General features: G+C 44.6%; 1 protein-coding gene across 1 annotated transcript in view; it reads right to left on the bottom strand.

Annotated features, from left to right (window-relative positions):
• WEE2 (WEE1 homolog 2) overlaps positions 1 to 20025 on the bottom strand; it is a 455705-nt gene extending 435680 nt beyond the window's left edge. The window contains exon 1 of the mRNA XM_030216446.1: positions 19974 to 20025. The gene's annotated coding sequence lies outside the window, so the exon portion shown is untranslated. The remainder of the gene's footprint in view (positions 1 to 19973) is intronic.
• Positions 20026 to 27821: the final 7796 nt, after the last annotated feature.

Genomic DNA, 27821 nt, shown 5'->3' with positions numbered 1-27821 from the left:
GGGAGATCACTAATTTAATTGATGGCCGGTTACCAAACCATGCCGGAATGTTGACAGAGTTTTTGGTTGGTGATTGCTAGTTGAACTTCTAATTTGACTCAGTTCCAAAAAGTTCCTGTTGGATTACTAATGCCGATCAACTGCTTGTGGACTAAGAGTGAGTTTGAATGGTTGGTGAACAAAATGGCAGACCGGAGACACACAGCAGAACGGTTGAAGAATGGGCTGGACGGGGAAGACACTTCAGTGTCCTGTGCCACGACACTTGCAGATTTTGGAGACATGTGAGACATTTCTAGAACATTCTTAACTTGCACAAAGGGTGGGGTCCCTTTGGCATCTAGACCTCTGCCTCATACACTCACTAAGGAGGAGTGAGGTTGGTTAGACAGGCTAGATGGGTAATGGGGGGAAGATGGGGGGAGGGCAGTGGGGGGGGGAGGGAGTGGGGGGTGGGGAGGGTGGGTTTAGGGGTAGAGGTGAGCGGAATGATGCAGGAACAAAATGGCGGGCTGTGCGAATACGTGGAAATTTGTATAACCAAATGGTATTTGATGTAATAATTGGATGGTGGAGAAGCGGCCTTTGGTTGAGGCTGGGCAACCAAGGCACCGATTTGGTTTTGTTACATGTTAATTTGGCCATTTTGAGGGGATTATGCTGACTGCACCTTTGCGATTGGTGACCTGGAATGTAGCTGGGATCACCTCCCCGATCAAGAGATCAAAAATCTTAACACACTTAAACCGCCTAAAGGCTTCCATAGTCTGCCTACAGGAGACTAAACTCTCTGACGAGGAACACCAGAAGCTGCGCCAACAGTGGGTGGGGGAGTGTTATTACTCCTCTTCTGGGGCCAGACGGGGAGGAGTGGCCATTCTGATTAGGAGAGGGCTCCCGTGTACTTCTAAATTAATAGGAAAAGACCCAAAGGGAAGATATGTTTTGCTCCATCTTAACATTATGGGACAGGAGTATTATCTATGTGCTATATACGGCCCAAATGTTTATGATGCAGATTTTTTTCAGACTTTGATAAATCTAGGCCTTAAATATGACACAGCCCCTTGGATTGTAGCGGGAGATTTCAACCAAGTACTTGACCCGGAAATTGACCGCTCAACGGTTGGGGCATGGAGTGCACTTCCCCGTAGTAAAGGATTGCCTTATCTGTGTAAAATGATGGACCTAGTGGACCCTTGGAGGTTATTATTCCCTCAGAGGCGGGACTATACACACCTCTCGAAAGCCCATAAGACCTGGTCCCGTATAGACTACCTCTTAGTCTCTACATCACTCTTTTCCCGGGTAATTAAGACGGACATGGCACCTATGGCGATCTCAGATCACACTCCAGTTTGGGCTGATGTGGCTCTGGGACACGCCGTAGATAGATTTAAATCTTGGAGGTTCCCATCCTATTTAGCTGGGGACAGAGATTTTGGTAAATTTCTAGTACAAAAATGGAACCTGTTTGAGTCTGATAATGTGGCTCATAAGGATAACCCGACATTATTCTGGGAAACTTCTAAAGCGGTCATGAGAGGGGAAATTATTAGCTACTTAAGTGCAAGACACAAAAAGATCTCCCAAGGAATAATTACGCTGGAGCGGAAATATCAACAAGCCAAACGTGCACACATGCGCTGTCGAACCCAGACCAACTACGATAATGTGATTGCGGCACAGGTGGCCCTAGATTCATTACTACACGAACGTGCCAAGAAGCAGGCCTTTAGTCGTAGATATCAATATTACAAATTGGGCAACAGACCTGGGAAACTGCTAGCTAAAGTTGCCAAAGCCTGGTCAGACAGGACATTTATCCCTACAATATTGGCGCCTGATGGCTCTCGTAAATCCTGCCCTAAAGACATACTGACTATATTTCGGGATTATTTTTCTCGAATGTACCAACCAGAGGCGCAGCAGGGTGGACCACAATTAGAGGAATACTTGAGAGATGCAGGACTCCCAGTGCTGTCCCCCATCATCAGAGACCAATTGAATGCCCCCCTCCAGGCTCGAGAAGTTCAACAAACGATCAGAGGTTTATCTTTGGGTAAAGCTCCGGGCCTGGACGGATTCTCTACAGAATACTACAAATTACTGTCGCTTCAACTGAGTGTTCCCCTGACTCTTCACCTTGATGCAGCGGTGGAGGTGGGGAGACTACCCAGGGAATCGAATGAAGCCTTAATTGTCTTAATCCCTAAACCGGGTAAGCCGACAGATCAGCCGGGGTCTTATCGACCAATTTCCCTTCTCAATGTTGATGTAAAAATTTTAGCTAAGATCCTTGCTGATAGATTGGCTGTACATCTCCCGACTTTAGTGGGAGACCACCAAGTGGGATTCGTACGGGGGAGACACCCAGGTCTAAATGTACGTAGGGCCTTGTTGGCTGTAGCGCAAGCTGAGGCCACGAATCACCCACTGTTGCTGGCAGGCCTGGATGCTACTAAGGCATTTGACCAAGTGAATTGGGACTACCTTTTTCAAATACTCAGATACGTGGGGCTGTCCGGGTGGTACTTGCATGCAATTGATACCTTATATACTGACCCTGGGGCCCGGGTCCTCGTGAACGGAATGTGCACTCCGCGTTTTTTGGTAAGACGGGGCACTAGACAGGGCTGCCCCCTATCCCCACTTTTATTTTTGATTTATCTAGAACCCCTGCTCCGTAGCATCATAAAAGATCCAGAGGTACAGGGAGTTCAGTTGCCACATCTCCAGATCAAAGTACTAGCCTACGCGGACGATATTCTTTTAGTGTTGACACACCCCCAAACATCGCTGCCAATAGCTTTAGACCACATAGCAGAGTTTGGATACTATTCGGGTTTTCAACTTAACTCACAGAAATCTGAGGCGCTGCCAATACCTCTTTTGGTGCGGGAGCGCTGGGAGGGAAGGTTCCCGTTGAAGTGGACCACGGATTATTTGGTCTATCTGGGGGTTAGAATACCAACTTCATTAACACAACTTTACAGAATTAATCTAGCCCCCTTGTGGAGGGAGACACAACACACCTTAGAAATGTGGCAGCGCCTCCCCTTGTCTTTGTGGGGACGGGTGGCTCTGTACAATATGATTTTGGTCCCTAAATGGCTATATGTGGTTCAGGTGTTGTCCCTTTTCTTCCTATATAAAGATGAACGGAAATTGCACAGACTACTTGCTAGATATCTCTGGAAAGGGAAAAGGCCCAGGGTCACACAAAAACAGACATATCTTCCAATACCTAAAGGAGGGCTTGGGGTTCATAGTATACAGCGTATGTCTGTGGCGGGTTGTATGAGACACATTACAGACTGGTTCAGGGGAACGTCCTATTTTTCATTTCCCATCACTGAAACCATAATGGTGAGCAGGTGCCATTTTAGTTATTGGCTACATGCGCCAGCAGGCAAAGCACCTACTGCTAAAGGATGTTCTCCTATCTTTATGCCACTAAGACGGACATGGCGATGGTTGTGCAAAGCTGGGGACTTTGAGTGCCACTCCTCCCCCTTCCTACCGATTGGAGGAAACGCAGATTTCCCAGCGGGCACGGATACTGTGACCTTCCGGAAATGGAGAGAGGGGGGGACAGTTTTTTTGTTCCAGGTGCTAACAAAAGAAGGAAAATGTAGGTCCTTTAAAGACTTATGTGAGACTGCTGGACTCCCGGTACGGGCCACTTTTTCTTATCTACAACTGAGTCATTACATTGCCTCCCTCCCTCGAGTCTCTTTGACCTCGCAGAGACGGAGGCAACTCACAGATTTGCTTGACCTGGAGGCGCAGCTTTTGGTTCCTCTTAAATTCTACCATTTTAAAATTAAAGAACTCTGCCCGGAGATAACATATGATCAGATTGCCAGGGCTTGGACTGGAGATTTGGGTTGTCCTATAACTGGTGCAATGGTACAAACTAATCTGGTTATCGGATATAGGACCTTCAGAGATGTGACACTACGGGAATCTCAGTATAAATTTACGATGAGGCTCTACATTTCACCACACAGGGCGTTCAGGGCTGCCATGCGTCCCTTGGATGATTGCCCCAAGTGTGCGAGACCTGGAGCACACTTGGGACATATGTTCTGGTTGTGTCCCTCGGTCCGTGCTTTCTGGGTTCAACTCTGTGCCTTTGTCTCAACTGTTTGGGAGTTGACATGGTACCCCTTTCCCGCTTTATTGTTCGACAAATACAGAGTGAGGGGGAACCGGAGAAGGGGTATGCTACCTTTCCTCCGAAGGGCGGTTGCTATGGGAAAGAAAACGATCCTACTGAACTGGATTTCATCAGAGCCACCTTCTGTGTCAAGATGGCGATCCCTCATGATCTCCCTGGGTGCCCTGGAACGTAGGGAGGTGAATGACTTAGCATCCCCACGGGGAGATAGACTATTACAATGTTGGTTACTGTTCTGGGATACCTTGACCCCCACGGCTCGCAGTAGAATCCTGAATGGGTAATGCTCACGGGAGGGAGGGTGGGAGGGGGGTGGGAAGGAGGGGAGTTAGAAGGAATAAGGCGGGAAAGAACAAAATTATGGATGGCCAGTTTGAATAAGTTGGATGTTTGTTAAGTTGTTTGAAATATACTTGCAATGTAATGCATTTCTTCACTTCATTATCACTTGTAAATTTATGACCATCAATAAAAATGATATAAAAAAAAAAAAAAAAAAAAATACCAATATGCAATTGTAAAACAAGTTATAAATATATGTATGTGCACTACAAAAATCTAGATCATCACTAAGAGATAAAGATATCTGATATCTAAACAGACTTAAAAAACTATATGTATGAGACTACACAACTAAAATATATGTTGTGCAAATTACACACTTAGCAACTAGTTTTCCTACTGACCACAGATCCTGAAACAAACCAATCTTTCACAGATAAAACCATGGACTAACTATACCATGAACTGTAGGTAGTAAATCTTGCTTCCTCTTACCCTGCAGTCCTTATTGCAGACTTCCAGTGGTGAACAATCAGATTCCTCCAACGAGATTCAAGTAGGAGCCTCTGCGAGTCAATCTCAGTCCAGGAATAAAATCCAAGTTCTTTACTCTGTATACTGAATACACAGTCTTTCGGGTAAGGCCTTAGTGCTGCATGGAACTGACCTTGTCAGCTTTATTACAAGGAATTCAGTCCGCTGGTGTGTTTAGAAAATCATCTCTCTCAAGCACCTCTTAGAGCAATGTATCCACCAGTCTTCTATCCTTCTCCCTTCTCTTCTTCCTCTTCAGTCCAACATTGGCATCTTTCTGGGTCAGGTGATACCTATGGACCAGTCACAAACGGTGTAATTCTGTCCAGCAGAATTCATGGTGGACAATGCAAGGCCTTGTGATAGCAGCAAAGAAAGTCTTATCAGTCACAAGGCAGCTTCTGGTAGCAACCTCCCTCTTGAGTCCCATATACTCCTGGAGCCATTGTCTCTGTGAAGTAAGCTCCTTCGCTCTTCCCAGGAGATAACTGGAGGCTAGATAGCAGTAAACAACCTGTGCTTGGATGAAGTTGTCATGGGTATACCAAGTAGTAATTTTCCTTTGTAGAAAAGCTGGTTTCTGATGGTTTCAGGGCACTGTCTGTAGAATCCATATTAGCTAGTAAAAGATGGTTCAGGCTTGGACAGGCCTCATACCAGCAAAGGTGAGATAGCAGGAAAATACCCTTACAGGGGCAGGAAGGAGATTATCAGTCCTTTAGGGAAGGGGGATGAGATTTGATATACTGCCTTTCTGCAGTTACAGTCAAAGCGCTGTACAGATACTTATTTTGTATCTGGAGCAATGGAAATTTAAGTGTTTTTCCAAGAGTCACAAGGAGCTGCAGCAGGAAATAAATAGATAAATGAACAAGCTTCAATCATGCGATTAATCGCAATACAAATTATTTAATTGTGTGATTAATCACAATTTGTTTTAAGCAACATGCAGCCCAATATTTTGAGAAAAATCATGGCTTTTGTACACGATGACTCAGAATAATGCGTTAAATCAGAATTGGACCTCTTTCAATTGTCACCCATACAAACTAATATCGAAAAAAGCATTTATGTGGAAATACTGCCTTTATTGGCCTTATCGGAAACCGCACCGCTACACTTTTACATAGGCGGTCACAATGAAGATTATTTGGATTTCAACAACATGTTGTTGTATCTGACCTGCAAGATTATGAAAGATGAAACGGATATCACAGGAGTGTCCAACGTGGTGCTAGTAAATTATCTGATAGCCTCCCTCTTCAGCCAGCTGGACGTCATGATCGGAGACAAGCTCATCAGTCAGAGCAACAATTGCTACCCTTATAGAGCCTTCATAGAACATCTCAATTATGATGAAGGACCCCTCAAAATGCAGTTTACGAGCGGTCTGTTTTATAAAGACTCAGCCAGGAGCTACAAGTTGACAGACTCTGGCGGTTGCAACACTGGTTTCAATGAAAAGGCTCACTTTACAGCCGGTAGCCAGAAGGTAGAATTACTGGGCCATTTACACAGCGATCTGTTTTACCAAAAAAAACTTCTGATCAACAGGGTAGATGTTGAGATAAATGAGATAAAACTGACGAGAAGATGCCTTCTGTTTAATGAGTGGTGATGTCAACGAACACTACAAAGTACAGATCCTCTCTGCATCATTGCTCATAAAAAGAGTAAAACTGTCATCGAGAGTAGTAAGATTGAGCTGAAGCACTGTTGAAGTCCAACGTTAACTATTGCATTGATTGCATGGGGCTGAAGATGTTTAGTATACCTGCTGGAGCACGTGTTGCCAACCAGGAAAACCCCTTTCTGGGGCAGTTGCCTACACTCATCATCCTGGGGTTTGTGGACAGCGGTTCCTACGGTAAAAATCCTCTTAATTTTCAACATTACGTGGAGGGGCATTTTCGATATGACGTCTAAGTCTGAATTTGGACGTTTTACACAAAATGTCCAAATCCAGAAGAGGAAAGAAGGTCATTTTTTGAAAAAGAAAAATGTCTTTTTTTTTTCGAAAATACTATTGATGTTTTGTATTTTGGACGTTTTGTGATATGGACGTTTTATTTTTTGGTCCATTTTCAAACAAAAAAAAACATCCAAATGCAAAACGTCCAAACTAGAGGAGGAGTGGCTTAATGGTTAGTGCAGCGGGCTTTGCCTGGCAACATGGGTTCGATTCCCACTGCAGCTCCTTGGGACTTTGGGCAAGTCAAATGATGTCTAAGTCTAAATTTGGACATTTTTGTAAAATGTTCAAAATCAGAAAAAGAAAGGTCATTTTCTAAAAAAAAAAAAAAAACGTTTATCTTTTCCTTTTGAAAATGCTGTTTGGAAAAACGTTTTGTGATTTGGATGTTTTATTTTTTGATCCATTTTCAAACAAAAAACATACAAAATAGACAAGAAAATCAACAATAGAGTGAAACCATTCACATGTTCTAAGTGTGATAAAAGCTTTGGTTGTAATGTAAATCTCAAAGTGCATCAGAAAGTCCGTATGGGAGAGAAACCATTTGCATGTATAGAGTCTGGTAAAAGCTTTAGTCAGAAGGTAAACCTCACAATGCACCAGAGAATACACACAGGAATGAAATCATTTACTTGTCCTGAGTGTGGTAAAAGCTTTGGTTGGAAAGAATGTGTCTAACGGCATCAGAGAATCCACACAAGGATGAAACCATTTACATATTCAGGAGGTAAAAGCTTTAGTTGCATTGGGACAGGTAATTAGAGAATGTACACTCTTGCTATGAAGTATGGAAAATAGTACTCTGGTATTTAGATATATGTAATGAGATTTCATTTTCATCTATAGATCTGAATTCAAAGCCCAAATCTACTGATAAACAATAGACACAAGGCTCAGATGTTATAAAAATAAAATAGAAAGCTTGGCGTCAGGTAGAATAGTGGAAAAGTGACATCCCAGGAAAACAATATACCATCCTTGGGGGCAGTGCAGTGGACTTTATAAAATGCTCCCAGGTACACATCTCACCATTGCTCCCTTACCTTGTCTGCTGAGCCCCCCAAAACCCACTACCCCCAACTGTACACCACTGCCATAGCCTTTATAGGTGAAGGGAGCACCAATATGTACCCTCGAGGAGTGTGTGTGCATCATTAATGGAAGGCAGAAAGGGATTAGGGCAGATCCTATTCTTTTCTTTTCTCAGAACAATGCAGTACAGATGTGGTTTAGTTAGAGTGGGTTTTTGAGGGCTCACAGTTTCCTCCACAAGTGTAACAAGTAGGGGGAGATAGAAGCTTGGGTCCACCTGTCTGCAGTGCACTGCACCACTACTAGACTACTCCAGGGACCTGCATGCTATTCTAATGGACCTGAGTATAACATCTGAGGCTCGCAAGTAATATTTTTAATCACATATTTTTTGGGTGGGAGGGGGATAGTGACCACTGAGGGAGTAAGGGGAGGTGATCCTCGATTCCCTCCAGTGGTCATCTGGTCATTTGGGGCATCACTTGTGTGGAGTAGAGGAATAGCCTAGTGGTTAGTGCAGCAGACTTTGATCCTGGGGAAGTGGGTTCAATTCCCACTGCAGCTATTCATTATAAAAACAAAAACGGGTCTAGCTCAAAACATCTACTAAGTCTTAGGAACGCCCAAGTCTCCTTTGAACACGCCCCCTTGAGATTTGGATGTACTTCTGACGGATTTCAGAGAAAAACATCTAAAAAGAGGTTTCGAAAATACTGATTTGGACATTTTTGTGAGAAAAACTTCCAAATGCAGACTTATGTCACTTTTTGGACGTTTTTCTCTTTTGAAAATGAGCCTGAATATCAGCTTTGCAGCTGTGTACGTGAATGGTGAACAAGTGCCAAGAAAGCCTCTTCAACCGGACTTTGAACACGGTCATTGTGTGACAGAATACATGCAGCTGATACAAGCAATCGATAAACATGAAGATGGATTACAATTATATTCTGAGGACCCTCTAAAAAATGATGAAATGGTGTTACAGTTTGTGAAAAGTAGCAAAGAAAGAAAGCGCTGTGTGTGTAGAATCTTTTCAAAGTCTATTTTGTAACCTACAGAGATGTTTCCTACAAAGAGTGCCATACAGCTTCTAAATACAAATCTGTAAAGAAATAATGTTTCTCGTGCCATGTGTCTGTGTACAAAGTATTTTTTTATTATAACTGTACATATTACATACTTAACCACTGTCATCTGTTCAGTGCAAATGGTTTCTTATAGGGGTGGCTAACGTATTTCATAGGTTTGTTTTTTAAGGGGAGGAGTTTCTTGGGTTTTCTCAGGGGTGGTGAATTTCACAGAAACCTCAGAAGGATTTTCTTTAAGATGTTCAAGGAAATGCCTGTTGGTCGCGTTGCCGACTACCGTTGAGAGCATATTGAGTTCAGCCATGGAGCTCATGAACTTGTCCCAACCTCTGGTTTTCCTTTGTTGGGAAAGAGGGTATGTCTGTGTAGCCCTGCAAACTAGATTGAGCAGATTAGAACTGCTGACGGAGTCCCCCTTGTATACAAAAGTCCCATTGGCACCCCAGGTCACCACATTCTTGTTCCTGGATAGCTTAATGAGCAACACTTTGGCATGTTTCCTATAACACACACCAATTCCTTTTAACACTTCCCGAAGAACAGGGTCAGGAGGTCCATTGTTATCTAGCAATGCCTCCATCTCTTTAAGACTTTGTTCAGGGGGATACAGGTTTATTTTTTCTCTTTTCCTTTTGCCCTGTCTGGCAAATGATAGGTAGCACTGTAGCACAGCTGAATAGTGTTTGGCCTTTTCATAGTCAGTTAGTCTGGAACTTTGAAGAATACCACTCATTTCTTCATCGAGCCTTTGAATGGCGTCTGTTGTAATATTTTCATGGGGTGCCAGAGGACCTCTTAATCAATCGAACTACTGGCTAGGGACCAAGTACATCTTTTCAGTGTACTGCATTACTAATAAGGCTTGTGATCAGTGGTAAGATGAAGCTTAACAAGGGTCCAATAAAACACCCAGACTGTGTCACCAGTTTCTTCTTTGTTTTAAGAGATATCCTTTTGTCCCCAAAACTATTGTATGGCTTTGTCTTTTCAGAAAAGTTAATCTGGTGCTGTGATAACGGTATGTTACCTTTCAGAGTGTTTAGGGCTATCTCCGCTATAGCCGCTATTAAGTCATCCGAAGTGATACAGAGGATGGCCTTTCTCTGATGGGGTGAAGCCTGAACTAAAAGTTTTAAAAGCTCCAGGTTCCTCTTCAGATGGCTAGATATGTTGTTGCCTATGAGAGCGCAATTACAGCATGTGGAAAAAGCAGCAGCTCATCACTTCTTTTTTTTTTTATAACATCTTTATTCGGGTTCTCAATAGTACAACACAATTAGCAAAGCCTTACAGCATAAACTAAATATAACAAGTATAGCTACAGATTCAACTGTCATGTCTCTGCACCAATAAAATCCATCGTCTCATCCATGTCATACCCTGCAGCCCCATAAATATAACATACATTCCAACAGCTTGAGAAAACCCTCACATTTTTCCCTTTTTAGTTCATCCCCCCCCCCCCCAAAACCGTCTAAAGAACCCTCCTCCCCCACTTTCTTACCTTGATCTATCCCCTCCAGCAGGACTCCTACCTCTTTTTGGGTACCTCTCACTCCCACCTAACCATTCCACCCACTCTCCACCTTTCCTCACCCATTAAGGATCAAACTCCGCTCCTTATGAGGCAGTACAGCCCAATAGGGCTCCCAGATGCTCTGGAAAGATTTCCACTTATTCTCCTCACAACTACCCACTATCCGCCATTCAAACAATGCCAGCTCAAACAATAGCAACTTCCACATTTGAAACTTAGGAACCTTTCGCATGCGCCAGTGTATTAGGATTATTTTCTTTGCTAGTACAAGTGCCTTTGCCAAAAACAACTGCTGCGCCCCTGACTCCGCTGGGAACTGTAATCCCTCCGCAAATAAAAAAACCCACTGGTGTATACCCTCTCAACTTCCCCATACAATGGGACAAAAAGTTACCCACCCTGGTCCAAAAAAATTGTGTCCGACCGCATGCCCAGAACATATGTCCCATCATAGCATTATCTACCCCACACTTTGGGCAGCCCCCCATCTGTGCAAACCCTGCTCTATAAGCCCTCCATGGCGCAATATACATCCTCAACAGAAACATATACTCCTGCTCCCTATGCGACTCATTTATGGAAGTTTTAATGATATTCCCCAGGAACCTCTGAAGCATCTCCACTTCCACCCTAGTCCCCAACTCCTTCTCCCAGACTTCTGCCACTCCCACCAGTAATAAATCTGGGACCCCCTCACATAAAGTCGTCACATAATAACAAAGCCTCGGTCTCTGTTCGTCTTCTAGCTTCAAACACTCTCCAACCTTTTGGGCAAAACTAACGCTTAAGTATTCCACCGGCAGGGAAGCCACGTAATGGCTCAACTGCAAAAACCCAAAGTAATCTGACACTCTTAAACCATATTTCACACACATAGTCTCAAAAGATATCACCTTCCCTTCAGCATCCAGGGAAATCTAAATTCCCTCTCACCGGCATGAAAGGAGACACAAACCTATACCCCCCATATACCCTACAAAATTCTCTCCAGACACTCTGCATATATCCCCAAATCACATGCCGCTTCACCTCTTCAGACAATTGTGCTCCCCTTGCGTGCAACAGATACGAAGCCGATATAGGTTGCAAAAAACAGGTCTCCACTTCCATTGGTGTAAAACCGGAAGTTCCCAGTAACCAATCCCTAAGATGCCTCACACCACAACCCAGGTTGTATCTCCTTAGGTCTAAAAGATCTCGGAAGCATAAGCGTGTCCAACGATATCCTACCTCTCTTACCCCTCCATAAAACAACCGCAGCACCTTATATAATTTCTGCAGATCCTTTTCTCGCAACCAGATGGGCAAAATCTGTAGCTGATAAAGCCACCTAGGCACTATGATCATATTATACAGAAAAATCCTCCCTGTAAGAGTCAACGGTAACCCCGCTCACATATTTAAACACTCCACCGTTCTACTTAACAGCGACCTCACATTCACCTCATATAATGTGCTAGTGTCAGCTGGTATAACTGCTCCCAAGTACTTCAGCGAACCCCCTGCTTCCTTTAACGGAAAGTCCTGGCCCAAGTCCTGGAGCCTCAAATTTATGGGGAGCGCCTCTGATTTTGAAACATTTAGCTTCAGCCCTGAAAGTTGCCCAAATGCACCAAACAACTGCAATACAACCGGCCATGTTTTACCCAGGTCCGTCACCAGCAACATAATATCATCTGCAAAGGCCATACATTTCAAAGAGGCATGCTTCTGGGACACCTCCACCCCCGGAATCCGCTTCTCCCGTCTAAGCTGCCCCAGCAAAGGTTCCAAGAACAAAATATACAAAAGGGGCAAGAGGGGGCACCCCTGCCTCGTACCCCTCTCTAAAGGAAATACTTCTGATGCTATCCCATTAACTAGCACCGCCGCTGATGGGTTAGTAGCATATAATGCCTGTATGGCCTTTACAAAAAAAAACCTCCATACCATAAAAGCCCAACAGTGTGAATAAAAAAGACCACTCCACTCTATCAAAGGCCTTTTCAGAGTCGAAAATTATTGCCAGGGTGGGAGTTTTCAACTGCAAACACCTCTCCAACCCTACAGTAACTTCCTAACGTTCACTCCGGCCACTCTTCCCTTCACAAAACCCACCTGGTCAGGCCCCACCAGTTTCAGTATCACCAAGGCCAGTCTCTCCGCCAAGATTTTCGCTAACAACTTCAAGTCCACATTTATAAGAGAAATGGGCCTGTAGGACCCCGGTTTTAAGGGATCCTTCCCAGGTTTAGGGAGCACTGTAATCAACGCATGGTTAGCCCCCTGCGTAAAAGCCCCCTTCTGGATGGTGCTCTCATAGTAATCTCCCAAAATGCCCAAGACCTTACATAAGTAATGCCACACTGGGAAAAGACCAAAGGTCCATCGAGCCCAGCATCCTGTCCACAACAGCGGCCAATCCAGGCCAAGGGCACCTGGCAAGCTTCCCAAACGTACAAACATTCTATACATGTTATTCCTGGAATTGTGGATTTTTCCCAAGTCCATTTAGTAGTGGTTTATGGACTTGTCCTTTAGGAAACCATCTAACCCCTTTTTAAACTCTGCTAAGCTAACCGCCTTCACCACGTTCTCCGGCAATGAATTCCAGAGTTTAATTATGCGTTGGGTGAAGAAACATTTTCTCCAATTTGTTTTAAATTTATCACACTGTAGTTTCATCGCATGCCCCCTAGTCCTAGTATTTTTGGAAAGCATGAACAGACGCTTCACATCCACTCCACTCATTATTTTATATACCTCTATCATGTCTCAGCCGTCTCTTCTCCAAGCTAAAAAGCCCTAGCCTCCTTAGTCTTTCTTCATAGGGAAGTCGCCCCATCCCCGCTATCATTTTAGTCGCCCTTCGCTGCACCTTTTCCAATTCTACTATATCTTTCTTGAGATACGGTGACCAGAATTGAACACAATACTCAAGGTTCGGTCACACCATGGAGCGATGCAACGGCATTATAACATCCTCACACCTGATTTCCATACCTTTCCTAATAATACCCAACATTCTATTTGCTTTCCTAGCCGCAGTAGCACACTGAGCAGAAGATTTCAGTGTATTATCGACGACGACACCCAGATCCCTTTCTTGGTCCGTAACTCCTAACGTGGATCCTTGCATGACATAGCTATAATTCGGGTTCTTTTTTCCCACATGCATCACCTTGCACTTGCTCACATTAAACGTCATCTGCCAATTTGCCGCCCAGTCTCCCAGTCTCGTAAGGTCCTTCTGTAATTTTTCACAATCCTGTCAAAAGTTAACGACTTTGAATAACTTTGTCATCAGCAAATTTAATTACCTCGCTAGTTACTCCCATCTCTAAATCATTTATAAATATGTTAAAAAGCAGCGGTCCTAGCACAGACCCCTGAGGAACCCCACTAACTACCCTTTTCCATTGTGAATACTGCCCATTTAACCCCACTCTCTGTTTCCTATCCTTCAACCAGTTTTTAATCCACAATAGGACATTTCCTCCTATCCCTTGACCCGCCAATTTCCTCTGTAGCCTTTCATGAGGTACCTTGTCAAACGCCTTTTGAAAATCCAGATACACAATATCAACCGGCTCCCCTTTGTCCACATGTTTGTTTACTCCTTCAAAGAATTGAAGTAAATTTGTCAGGCAAGATTTCCCCACACAAAAGCCATGCTGACTTGGTCTCAGTAATCCATGTCCTTGGAAGTGCTCTGTAATTTTGTTTTTGATAATAGCCTCTACTATTTTCCCTGGCACCTTCTTATTCAGGATTTTATAAAACTCCCCACTAAACCCATCAGGTCCCGGGGATTTATGGAGTCGCAGGCTTTTAATGGCCCTCTGTAATTCCACTCCACTAATGGATTCATTCAACTTATTCTTTTCTTCTTCTGTCAATCTAAGCAAATTACACTCCCTTAGATAAGCCTCCACCTTTTCCCTCTTCCCCCCCCCCCCCCCACCTCTGCAGTATAAAGAAATCTATAAAACTGAGCAAAAATCTGTTCCAGCCTCTTTTGCTCCGTTACCACTCTACCCCCTGGCTCTCGCAGCGCCTCTTCCCCTGACTGACCCAACCAGTTTTTTACCATACTGGCCAGCAACTTTCCCGGCTTATTCCCATATGGAAATAGCCGCAATTTGTAATAAAAAGCATTTTTCTGAGCTTGCTCATGAAGCAAATTGTTAAGCGCTTCCTGCACCCTTTCCAGAGCATGCTTACCAGCTTCAGTAGGATGCAAGTTCCATTGCCTCTTTAAGGACCTAATCTTCCTCTCCAGATCTATCATTTTGCTGGCCTGCTGCCGCTTCTTCGGACCACATAGGCTATAATATCTCCCCTTATAACAGCCTTCCCTGCTTCCCATAACAATATAGGAGTATGCATATTATCTTTATTATTAAGGAGATACTCCTCTCATTTCTTGCTAAGGTACTGTCTAAAACCATGATCTAGGTACAAGTGCACCGGAACCTTCCACCTCCCCCTAGGTCCCACCCCTATCCCCCCCTACCTCCAACTGAATAGAGATAGGCGTATGATCTGAAATCACTAGTGGTCCTATGTCCGCTGTCTTTACTGTATGAAATATATCCCAGGTCACAAAAATATAATCTATTCTAGATTTTGTTGTGTGAGCCCTAGAGGTATGAGTAAAGTCTCGTTCTTGGGGGTGCAATATTCTCCAAGGATCTACCAAATTCAAGCTTTTTAGCAACACACCCAAGCCCTCTTGAGGTCTCAGTCTAGAGCGCTGTGCCCCAGCACTGGTATCTAAACTCTGATCAATTATTGTGTTAAAATTCCACAAGATTATCTTAGGCCCCGAAATCAAAGACAATTGTGCAATCAACCTTTTGAAAAAGCCCCTCTGAGATACATTTGGAGCATATACTGATGCTATTGTAAGTGGTGACTGGCAAAGTCTGCCTTCCACGATCACAAATCTCCCATTATCATCCTGTGGTGCACAAATGGAACAGCCTTACGCATCAGCAGCGCCACCCCCACTTTGCTCTTTGGCACTGACGCAAAAAAAACATTGACCCACCCAGGAGTGCTGCAACTTCTGGTGTTCCAAATTGCTAAGCTTTGTCTCCTGAAGACCCACAAAGTCTGCTCCATGTGCCTCCAAGTACTGTAGAATTTTAGCTCTCTTAACAGGCGAGTTCACCCCAGACACATTCCATGATATACAGTTTAGCCCCTTAGGAGTCCCCATCAAACACCTCATACGCGCTCCCCCCTACAGCAATCCATACACTCATCCGTCATCCTCTCTGTGAGGCCTAGCCTTCCCCACAGTGTGCATCATACAGCAACCACTCTGCCTGTACTCCATTATCCACACACATTCCTCTCCCCAACCCCCCTGCTCTTCTTTCATCCGCTATGCCCTCCCCTGTCTCCCCTCCTACCTCTCCCCCATTCACAGAGATCATGATCATGATGCATCCCGACCCCCCTCCCCCGCTATACCCCCTCTCACCAGCCATTCTGTTCACCTATTTACCCCCTGACATCGACCTCCCACCCATTCCCTGCCAAAAGTTCCCTTTTATCAATCCCCCTTTTCCAAACGCTCCCCATCCGGTCCCCACACTCACATTGATGGCAATGGCCCATAACAAAGAAAACAACCATACCGAGTCCATTTCAACACAGTCTCGATCACTGCACTCTCCTCTGTGTGCAGTCTCATAAGTCTTCCCTCAGCAGGTAAACAGCCACCACATTACACCCTGCCTTGTCAGTTCGGGAACCACTGGAGTATCTGCTTCTTCGCCGCCTCACTGGTCTCAAAGATGTGGGTCTTCTCGTCTCTCACCACTCAGAGTCTCGCCAGAAACTGCAGGGTAAATCTCAGCTGTTTTTTCACCAGCTTCTTGCATACTTCTGAGTACCCTTTTCTCAGTTGCGCAACTGCTACCGAGTAGTCTTGAAACAACAATACTCTGGCATTTTGAAAGGTCATCCCCTGCTTAGATCTGTAATTACGCAGGATATACTCCTTCTGGGCAAAATTCAAGAACCTTGCCGCCACCACTCTCGGCCTCGCCGCATTCTCCTGCCATCTCCCCACTCGGTGCGCGCGCTCGATCATATTGGGGCCTAAATCAGACCTCGGCTCCACCAGCTCCGCAAACCACTTCTCCAAAGTCAATTTAAGATCTTTTTCATGCGATGACTCGGGTAATCCCACTATCCGCAGGTTATTTCTTCTCAATCTATTTTCTAGATCGTCTAACTTTGTAGTACAACCTGCCACTTATTTTTTAAGGGTCGCCAGCTTTTCCAACATTTCTTGTAAACCATCCTCTGCAGCTCCCACTCTCGTTTCAAGCTCTGTTACTCTGGAATTAAATTCGGTAACAGCCTGAGTAAGCTCTTGGACACTAGTCTGCAGCCCATCAAAGCGTGTGCCCATTGCCGTGACCATTGCCGCCGTAAGCTTCTCGATCATCTCCTCCGATATCCCCGGGAGCTCTCCCGCCTCCTCCATCATTTTGATTTCCTGCACTGCTCCTATGCGGTTCTTTGCGCTGTCCTTTTTTGTACTCTTAGCAGCCATCTCCATTCTCCCTTTTTGAATATATCTGTCCATAAAGGTGATGCCATTGCTATATAATGTAAGCCACATTGAGCCTGCAAATAGGTGGGAAAATGTGGGATACAAATGCAGCAAATAAATAAATAAATATATGACCATCAAAACGGGGGGAAAGATGTCCGTCCTCAGTCTGTAAGCCTCTGGTGTCAACGCGTTCAAATCCACGACGAGATAGCTGTAAGGTTTTCAGGTATCGTCTTCGAAGGCCTCAAGAAAGAAACGCATCTTGCCTAGATACATTTGTCTGGCGAGAACTGCTATCTGTTGTTTATCTCTTGGGTTCTTATACAGCACCATATATTTTGTATTCATGGTGATGATACTGCTTGTTCTGCCTTGAGAAAAAAAATTTCTGTGGTGTGTATATTTGGTAAAGACTTTTTTAATCTCATCATTTTTACAACCGGTCTCCATAAAATCATTGACGATGAACAGATTTTCCTTATGGGGCAGAAACAACATGACATCGTTAAACATCACCAGCAGCAAATCCATAAAATGTATAAACGGGTAACGTTTTTTTAGTTCTTCATAAATAGGTTGCCAACAGGTGTAACACCATACGATTTGATCTGGTTACACACTGAACATAAGATCGGCATGGTCTAACAATTTTTTAACAAAGAAACTTTTTCCACTATTGGAGGACCACCCCCCCATGATGCATGAGAAAGGATGGCGCAAACACGCATCAGTAGCCATAGCGAGAATGTAAACTTCTGACTGCCTCCAGATCATAATAAATTCTGCTTAGGATTTTTTTTTGTACATGACTTCATAGGATGGCACGCATTTCAACACTAGTGTTACAGGGTGGGTGGGGAGCCATATAAGGGGGAGGGGCATAGGATTAGGCGCACATGCACGTTGCATCTCTCTATGTACAGCGGCCTGACTGCAGCTGGTTGGGTTGATGGTTTTTCTAAATGAGAGGTGGAGGCAGAGCCTGGATTCCCTGTAAGTTTGCTGATGGCTAGGGAAAAATGGAGGGGGGTCACGATGGAGGATGCAGACCTAAGCACAACTCACAGGCTTCTGCCTGTAAAATTTTAACACGTTGCCTTACGGCTACTGAGCAAATTCCTGTATAAAAAGCATTTGTTCTGCTATTCAACTTTTTGTGTTTAAACTTTCCTGTTAGGTTCAAAACAATCCGTGTATAAAGCAGAGAGAGGTTTGCTTTGTATGCTTCTTAGGTGAACACTGCTAAAAGCAAAACATTCAGATTTGTATCCTTTTGAAAAAAAAAAAACAAATTGGATGGCTAGGAAGAAGGAGGGGACTGTGAGTAGATCTCTAGGGGGAGCAGTGTTGCCAGGTGGGCGGTTTTACCGCCCAATTGGGCGGTTTTCCGCGACCCGCCGCGGGAAATTTTTGCCCGCGGCGGGTTGCGGTTTTTTGGGCGGTTTTTTGGCCGGCTTTTCGGCCGCGGTGGGCGGGGTTAGTGACGTGGGAGGCGGGGTTAGTGACGTTGGGAGGCGGGGTTAGTGACGTGGGAGGCGGGGTTAGTGACGTTGGGAGGCGGGGTTAGTGACGTGGGAGGCGGGGTTAGTGACGTTGGGAGGCGGGGTTAGTGACGGGGGAGGCGGGGCCGATGACGGGGAGGCGGGGCCGATGACGGCGGGGGCGGGGTTGATGACGGCGGGGGGGGGGGGTGGTGACGCGGGGGGGGGGGGTGTCAGGGGCGGGGTTTGAGTTTGGGCGGGTTTTGGGCTGGATTTTGGGCTCCTTTAGGCTGGAAAAAAATTTTCCACCTGGCAACCCTGAGGGGGAGAAGGAGGGGCTGCAGTGGATGGCTAGGGAGAAGGAGGGGGCTGTAGGTGGATGGATAGGGAGGAGGGGCTGCAGTGGATGGTTAGGGAAAAGTAGGGGCTGAATATTTGTGTAACTTTTTTCTGTAGCTTTGAAAAAGCAGGGAGAGATGTTGCGATCTCTCTGTTATGATTTCTCTTGGAAAAAGCAGGGAGGAAAAGTACATCTGCCTTACGGTTACTGCTTAAGTCCACACTTCTTGGAAGGAGGCAGATCCGGGATTCCCTATAAGTTTGTTGCTAGCTGAAAGGGGAGGAGGCTACGTTCTGTATTGATCTCACAAAGACAGAGAAACAGTGCGTGCCGGAAAAAGCAAACGGCTCTTGAAAAGAAACAGGACCGTGAGAGTGCTTGAACAGCCCTGTAGGGTGGCTGTAGACTGATTTTTTTTTTTTACAACAGAGCTGTTGCAATCTCTCTTGAAAAAGTAGGGCAGCTTTGTACAGCAGGCTAGTCCTTCCTGTCATTCCTAAAAGCAGATGAACCTAACACAAATGCCTGTTTTGGAAACAGGAAGTGGCACAATGTATACAGTACTAGTGGCTGCCATCTTGGAAAAGAAGTGTGGCTATGTCACTTCCTGTGACATCACCAAAAGGAGCAGGGTTTGGGATGGGGCTATGTAAAAGGAGTGTGGTTTGGGGGCAGGGCTATACAAATAAGGTGGGACAAGGAGTGTGGCTATGCAAAAAAGGGGTTGGGTTGGGCAGGGTCATATTCAGTGATATCATCCAAGGGACAGAGAGTGGACGTGGCTTTGTTGGCAACATCATCAGAGGGGCAGGGAAGTGGGCGTGGGTTGGGTGTGTCCTTGTTTATAATTGGCTGTGAACCTGGAAGTGGGCTTGTCACCTGTCAAAATCAATTTTGACAAATGGAGGTCAGATACCGTACTGGTTTCTGACAAAGCAGTGCATGGACATGGAACCTTCACATACATGTAGTCTCCTGGTTGCAAGCTGGCGTGATTGTGGGCAACTCCTTCTGTGATCCTGAAGTCTTTCACCTGCAAGGGAAAGAGAGAGGAAAGAGCTTTTTGCAAAGTCTGGCAATAGGTCAAAAGGTTGCTAGGCAGTAAAACAGAGTTTGGAAGGGTTCCTAACATTTCAGGGGTCACTAATGGTCTACCAGTTATAATTTCATGAGGAGTTAAATCCATTCTTGTCCATTGGGAGGAGTTCGAGTACCATCAGGGCAAGGCATGCACTGTACACAATCAGTGTCTCACTCAGAGATGAGGACTCTCAATTGTTGTTTGATCAAATCATTCACCCTTTCAACTTGGCCAGAGCTTTCCAGTTTTCTTCTGCTCCAACCCCCTCCCAAAGGGATGACACAAAGGAGAGACCCTAATCTGAAGAGATTATTAGAGAGATACCCCATAATAGAAAGAAATGTGACATCAGTTTCTTTATGGTAGTCAAAGCAGTACAATTTGTGGTTTTATAGGCCTTTACCCATCCAGAAAACCTGAAAATGACCACAAGCAAATACTTAAGCCCTCCCCCCCCCCCCCCCCCCCCCCTTTGGATAGAGGCAATTCTGTGTAATCAAACTGTATGTATTGAAATGTCCCCCAAGGTTTAGGAAGTTGTGCAGGAGCAGGTTTGCAAACTTGTCCTTTCTTCCTGGTGACCCCTCATGAATGATAGGCTTGGACTACTGCTTCAGCATGTTCAGGGAGCTGTGGATGGTACCAAATCATAGTTTTTTCATAGAGGGAACAGTAGGATGTGTTCCTGAATATAATAAAGGATAAAGTGATTTTTCTGGACAGACAACTTAATCATCATTTTTCCATATTCCTTCTGCATTGAGGGCGGCTCCCCACTCAATTCATATAGTGCCTTTGTGATGGAAAATAATAAGAATTGCTTTTCAGTTTTGCTCTTGACTGATAATACACTTTTAAAAATGTAGATGCCGCAGGCTCCTCCCCTCCGTCCCTGAAGTCTGGTGCTCCGAGTCGCATGCCCCCTCCTTCCCTCCCCCTCCCTCCCCTTCCGTGTTCCAGGTCCTCCTCCCCCTTCCTATTTGCTGTTGGAGCCTCCCTTGTGAATGCGACGCCGCAGGCTCCTCCCCTCCGTCCCTGACGTCTGCTGCTCCGAGTTGCACGCCCCCTCCTTCCCTCCCCTCCCGTGTTCCAGGTCCTCCTCCCCCTTTCCTATTTGCTGTTGGAGCCTCCCTTGTGAATGTGATGCCGCAGGCTCCTCCCCTCCGTCCCTGAAGTCTGCTGCTCCGAGGCACGCCCCTCCTTCCCTCCCCTTCCATGTTCCAGGCCCTTCTCCCCCTTCCTATTTGCTGGAGTCTGGAGTTGTGTGCGAGGGGTGCTTGTCTGCTGTTGCTCTCCCCTTGACAGCTGTTCCGTGAGTCCAAAGCATGTGCGGAACGTTGATGGCAGCTGCTCTCTACTGCGCATTTGCAGGTGAGTCGGTCACCTCTCATATATATATATATATATATCTTAATTATTGTGTAGTTGGAACAATAATGGTAATATACACTCTCCATTTGAAGTACTAATAAAGAGTTTCATTTACCCAATACGAATTCGAATCTGTAATGTTTCATATTTCGAGCAGTCTGTGGTACTTAAGTGAGCAGGCTGCAGTACCAAAAGAGTACAACCTTGACGTGGATCTGCACTAGCAAAGTATTCTTTTAAATTTTAAAATGCCGCCATTTCTGGTGGAGGCTTAGGTACAAGGGTAACAAGTATATTTGAGTAAATTCACCTAAAGCTGCTGCTTTAGCTGTTTGATCTGCAAACTGATTTCCTTGGCTACTAGGATCCATATCTTTTGTGTGAGCAGCACATTTGAGCACTGCCACCTGGGCTGGGCATTTAATTACAGTTAACATATTCAGAATACTTAATAGGTCTGTTTGATGAGATTAAGAATCCCTTCTGCACCCATATTTGTCCAAAATCCCAAACAACTCTCAATGCATAAGCAGTGTCTGTATAAATATTCACACCTTTGAACTGTCCTATTTCACAGGGTCTAATTAGAGCAAACAATTCTGCTAATTGAGAACTAGCAAATGTTAATTTTCCTTTTCCAGGACACTATCTTGGGTATACACAGCATATCTCACTCTTAATATCCCTTGTTGATCTTGCAGTGCGGATCCACCAGTATACAGTGTCAAGTCAGCATCAACTAAAGGACTGGGAGAGAGATCTGGATTTGGTTTCTAAAACTATCTGCTGCATGTGATCATGATCTCCTTCAGCTGATCCAATTCCTTCTTCAGTATGAAGCAAAGTTGCAGGATTCATCCGTGTACACACTTTAAGCCTTAGCTTAAAGCCTACAAGAACACACATACCACCTCCCTTTCCTGATTAGTACTCAGCTCCCAGTGAATCTACTGGGCAGAACTTTATTAGCATTGCCAAAGCTAACCTTAGCGGGGAGAAGGGGACTTTGCAGTGTTCCATCTGCCTAATGCATCCTGTTCAGGACATTGCTGATGATCTTTGGGCTAAGGCAGGGGCAAATATTAGATCCTTAAAAGCACCAAACTGTAAAGATTGTAGTAGATCCAGAGTTGCCTCTACCATGAATTAAACAGTATCCTTTCTGACTGGAAGCGACTGAAGGAATCAGGTCTTATTCGGCAGGGAGTCATTTACCCATAGGCAGTCGGTGGCCCAACTGTTTGGGGAGGCTAAAGGGGGCGGGGTTAGGGTGGGGCCAGGGGTGGAGCTTAAATCCATAATTGTCTGATAACATGCAGAAAAAATAAATAAATAAAAATAAGTGGAGGAGTGGCCTAGTGGTTAGGGTGGTGGACTTTGGTCCTGGGGAACTGAGGAACTGAGTTTGATTCCCGGCACAGGCAGCTCCTTGTGACTCTGGGCAAGTCACTTATCCCTCCATTGCCCCATGTAAGCCGCATTGAGCCTGCCATGAGTGGGAAAGCGCGGGGTACAAATGTAACAAAAAAAAAGTCACAATTAATACCTTTTATTAAATGTTGATATTAGATATGTATCATATGTCAAAGAATAAAGTGGTTGCTCAAAGCATATTCTAACCACAATCGCTCAACTGCAAAACACTATGCACAACTTTGTGCAAAAACACACTCAGAACCTTACTGTACCATAAATATTACACTGGGCAGAACCTAATACACCAACATACCATGACCCATATGGAAAATGCAGACCGTCAACAATATGAAACAAGGGATCATAATATCACAATTCTCATGTAGAGCCACAAAACACCCTAATTCATGTTTAATGTGGGATAAAATGCCATAAATAAGTAAATAAATATAAACTTTTAATGTTGAGCACCTGATTCTCAAAGTGGACATATTCCAAACACTATCTCTCTATATAAAACGCACCTCCAACCTTCTAATGAAGCCTCACTTTCCCAACGTTCCAAAAGTGAGGTGGCTGAGTCCGATTTTCCTCCATGAGTGTCTGCCCCGCCCACGCATCAAACGTGATGACGTCAAGGGTGGAGCAATGACACTCACCAAGTCAGGGGCAGGAAGAGGCGTGGTCTGCAGGGGACGAAGGGCACACCGAGGTACATGAGGGCGGCTGCGCTGTTGATGTTCATCACTTGCTCTGCACTGAATTCCTTCGCCTGCCCTCCGGTGTTTCTGCTTTGTTCCCTGCCATTAGGAGGACAGATTACGTATGTAGGATTTAATCATCTCTCCTCAGGAGCAGAAATCCCGTCCCTCTCTCTGGCGAATAACAAAAGAAAGTCTTCTATGTGCTCGCTAGATACTTTCACTTCTACAGAAAACAAGATATTTCTAAAAGAAGGGAAGGGCATTCGGAGTACAGAAGCCATACGGGAAACACCTGCTTTCAGGCTTATATTAAAGGGTCTTATGCAATGCAAAAATCACTCCCCTTCCCCCCCACCGTACAAACTGACTGTGTTGGGAAAAAGGTATTCAGTAAGAGATCACACAGAAAGCAGGAAGCACCCGAAAATGTCTCATTTTAATGTATCCCTTTTCACAGCACTGCTACTAATAAGCCATCTATCGCAGTCAGGGAATGGATTTTCACTAAATGCTGCCAGAAACAAAGTAGCCTTTCCAGAACAAACAGAGACATTCTTCAAGGTGTGTCTCAGAAACTAAAATCTTCTCTCTATATAAAAGGCACCTATTTTAATGCTGACACCTGGCGATGGTGCTGCAGGAACAGGCACAAACTGGGACGGACAGAGGGGGAGGGAGGAAGGGTGGGTGACGACCCTGGAACTGGGAGGGGGGTGGGAAAACCATGGAACTGCGAGGGGGGAGGGAAAACACTGCAACTGGGACGCAAAACCCTGTAACTGGGAGTGAGGGGGGGAAGGAAAACACAGGTACTGGGACAAAAAACCCTGTAACTGGGAGGGAGGGAGGGAGGACCATGGAACTGGAAGGGAGGGGGGTTCAGGACCCTGGAACTGGGAGGGAGGCAGGGAGGGGGTGGGAAAACTCTAGAACTGGGAGGGAGGGAAGGGGGGTACAAAAACCATGGCAATGCGAGGGAGGGAGGGGGGTTGACAACCCTAGAACTGGGAGGGAAGGAGGGGAAGGGGGTGGCACACTCTCGCCCCCAGTCTCACTCTGTCACACACACTCACACATTCACTCTATCACACACTCACTCTCACACACACTCTGTAAAACACACACACTCCGAGGAAAAGCTTGCTAGCGCCCGTTTCATTGCTTTCACTCACTCACTGTCTCTCACATATACTCTCTCTGATGCACTCCCTGTCTATCACACTCTATCTCTCTGTCACACACACACAGTCGCACACACACAGACACTGTCTCTCACACAAACACACACACACGCTGTCTCTGTCTCTCTCATTCTCTCTATGACACACACACTCTCTGAAACATACACACTCCGAAAACCTTGCTAGCGCCCGTTTCATTTGTGTCAGAAACGGGCCTTTTTTACTAGTAATGAAAATAAAATGATCTTTTCTACCTTTGTTGTCTGGTGACTTTTTCTGATCATGCTGGCCCAGTATCCATTCTGCTGCTATCTGTCCTCAGTGCAAGTCAGGAAGTCATCCTCCTTAAATATCTCCCTGGCAACCCAGGACACCTCCAGACAACCCCCACCCCCTGCTTTCCCAGCAGTAAGGTAAACAAACCATAAACCAATTTCTACAACTTCTAGAGGGCTTTCACTGCAGCTCCTACTGTGAGGATGGAGGTAAATCAACAATTTAATCCCCTCAGAGCAGCTGGACTCCACAGCTGATCCATTCTGCTGCAGCAGGGGTGAGGCTTAGCCTCTCCAAGCCTCTTATACTGGGTGCCTATGCATTTACCCCACAGCCTCTCCATGCAATACTCCAATTCTGCCTGTTCTTAAATCAGAGAAAAATACCTATTGTATTGGTCAGGATCTTAGAGCACTAAACAAAATAGTAGTGCCCAATCTTCCTGTGGTACCAGACCCTCGTTACATATGGACTTTGGTTCCGATAACCTCAACATGTTTCTCTGTAATAGACTTAAGCTCCACCTACTTTTCGGTGTATTTTTGCTTTTTCCTTTGAAGGGCAACAGTACACCTGGCAGACCCTCTCACAGGGATACACTGAGAATAGGTAGCTCCTGAATCCAGAATGAACCTGCAGGTTCTTCCTTCCACCCTCACCCCCCACACTTCTATTCCCACTCCAGCCGAGCAGGATAGCTGCAGATTCATGAGGATAGGAGCTTCCTCCTCTAGTCAGTCCTGTACAAAATCCAAATCTAAATCATCAGAATAGTAGACAGCTTCAGGCATTGTGGACTGAGATGAGTTGCTAGCAGAAAGCATAGGGTGGTGGAAGTGGAGGAGGAAAAGGCTGAGCTGCATCAATGCGAGGGGGCTGGGAGGTTACAGGGGTACACACATAGGCGCCAGGTATAAGAGGCTTACAGCAGGATGGATCAGCTGTTTCTATAGAAATGCTAAATAGTGTTGCAGGAATTACCACTATTGTTAGCAGAATCTGTGGTACTTCAGGAGTCAAACACCACACACCAGAATGAGAGAGAAATCTTCTTTATTTGCCAGCAAACAAAGTAGGACATCAGCACTAGGTCTCTTCTTCTCTTTCTCAGCTCTCTCTGTATCTTGTGGCTTCCGTCTCAGCTCCTTCTCTTCTTCTGTTGTCTCTCTTCTAATGTAAGCTGCTTCTGCTCCCAGTTATATAGGGTCCTACACCTCTCTAGCCCCCCCTTTCTCACCAGATGGTAAAGAATAGATTGATTACCCTGCCTTGAACTAATTATTACTTACACATTACTTAAAAATATCAGTTACATAGGTTTGAGATATTTCCCAAACTGTCCTATGACCTGGGGCCTCTCACACTAGACATTGTGGCACCTATCTCTTGCATTTTATTATAATTAAATTCTTAGGTTCCCAGCTAACTTCAAACTAAATGGGTTCTGGCATTCATTAAAGGGTCAAGGACCAATCTTGCTCAATGGCACACATACATTTATTATTACTTTCAGAAAACCAGTCCTTCATTTAGCTATAATTAATCAAGACTTTCCCTGACCTCTTTCACCTATTAGCTTCCTACACAGAACTCGCTAGGACTGTGGATAATTCAAACCAGATGATGACCTGTTAAACCTGCAGACAAAGCTCACTTGAAAAGTCAGTCAAAGATGTAACACTGAATTGAAAGATATTCTACATAGAAATAGAACTTATTAATTACACAGAATAAAACATATTCTAAAATAAGCAGAAATCAGAATTCCTTATAAGACAAATTCTAAATCATCTAGAATTATTTATTCTATCTCCTTCTAACCAGCATTCAATCTAATCCTTTTAAAACTACAGTATGCCTTACTCATAATGGTATCCAGATGTGGTAAATAATTACTTCTCTCTGACCTTTCTAACCTTTAGTCTAGCAAAAGCTAGACATTTGAGTAATTAAACCCAGATGGCATTCCTCCACTTTACAGGACTGAAAAGTTAAAATAGAATTAACAAATATGACTTCTTTGCCCAAGCTGCCTCAATAGTAGTAGTAGTAGTAGTTCTCCTGTGAGTCCAATCTTAAATAGCAGCAGTATTTTGTAACCAGTTGTAATTTGATTACCTGCTGGGAGAGCAGGGGGGGGGGGTTGGGTGGACTTGTCCTGGGTTGCCATGGAGATATTTAACTAGGCTGATGAATTCATGCACATGAGCACTTCATACCAAAGAGAGTTGCACTGACCGCTGAAATTTTAAAAGTGCTAAAAATAAGTTTTAAAAGTATTTGAAAGATCATTTTATTTTCATTATAGGTTTGGAATATGTCCACTTTGAGAATCAGGTGCTCAACATTAAAAGTTTATATTTATTTACTTATGTATGGCATTTTACCCCACATTAAACATGAATTAGGATGTTTTGTGGCTCTACATGAGAATTGTGATATTATGATCCCTTGTTTCATATTGTTGACGGTCTGCATTTTCCATATGGGTCATGGTATGTTGGTGTATTAGATTCTGCCCAGTGTAATATTTATGGTACAGTAAGGTTCTGAGTGTGTTTTTGCACAAAGTTGTGCATAGTGTTTTGCAGTTGAGTGACTGTGGTTAGAATATGCTTTGAGCAACCACTTTATTCTTTGACATATGATACATATCTAATATCTAAATTTAATAAAAGGTATTAATTGTGACTATTTTTATTTATTTTTTCTGTATGTTATCAGACAATTATGGATTTAAGCCCCACCCCCTAACCCCGCCCCCTTTAGCCTCCCCAAACAGTT

Source organism: Microcaecilia unicolor, chromosome 10 (genome assembly GCF_901765095.1).
Source record: "Microcaecilia unicolor chromosome 10, aMicUni1.1, whole genome shotgun sequence".
In the NCBI taxonomy this organism is placed as follows: Eukaryota; Metazoa; Chordata; class Amphibia; order Gymnophiona; family Siphonopidae; genus Microcaecilia; species Microcaecilia unicolor.
The sequence above is the reverse complement of the archived record's forward strand: the minus strand, read 5'-3'. Positions and strand labels throughout refer to the sequence as shown.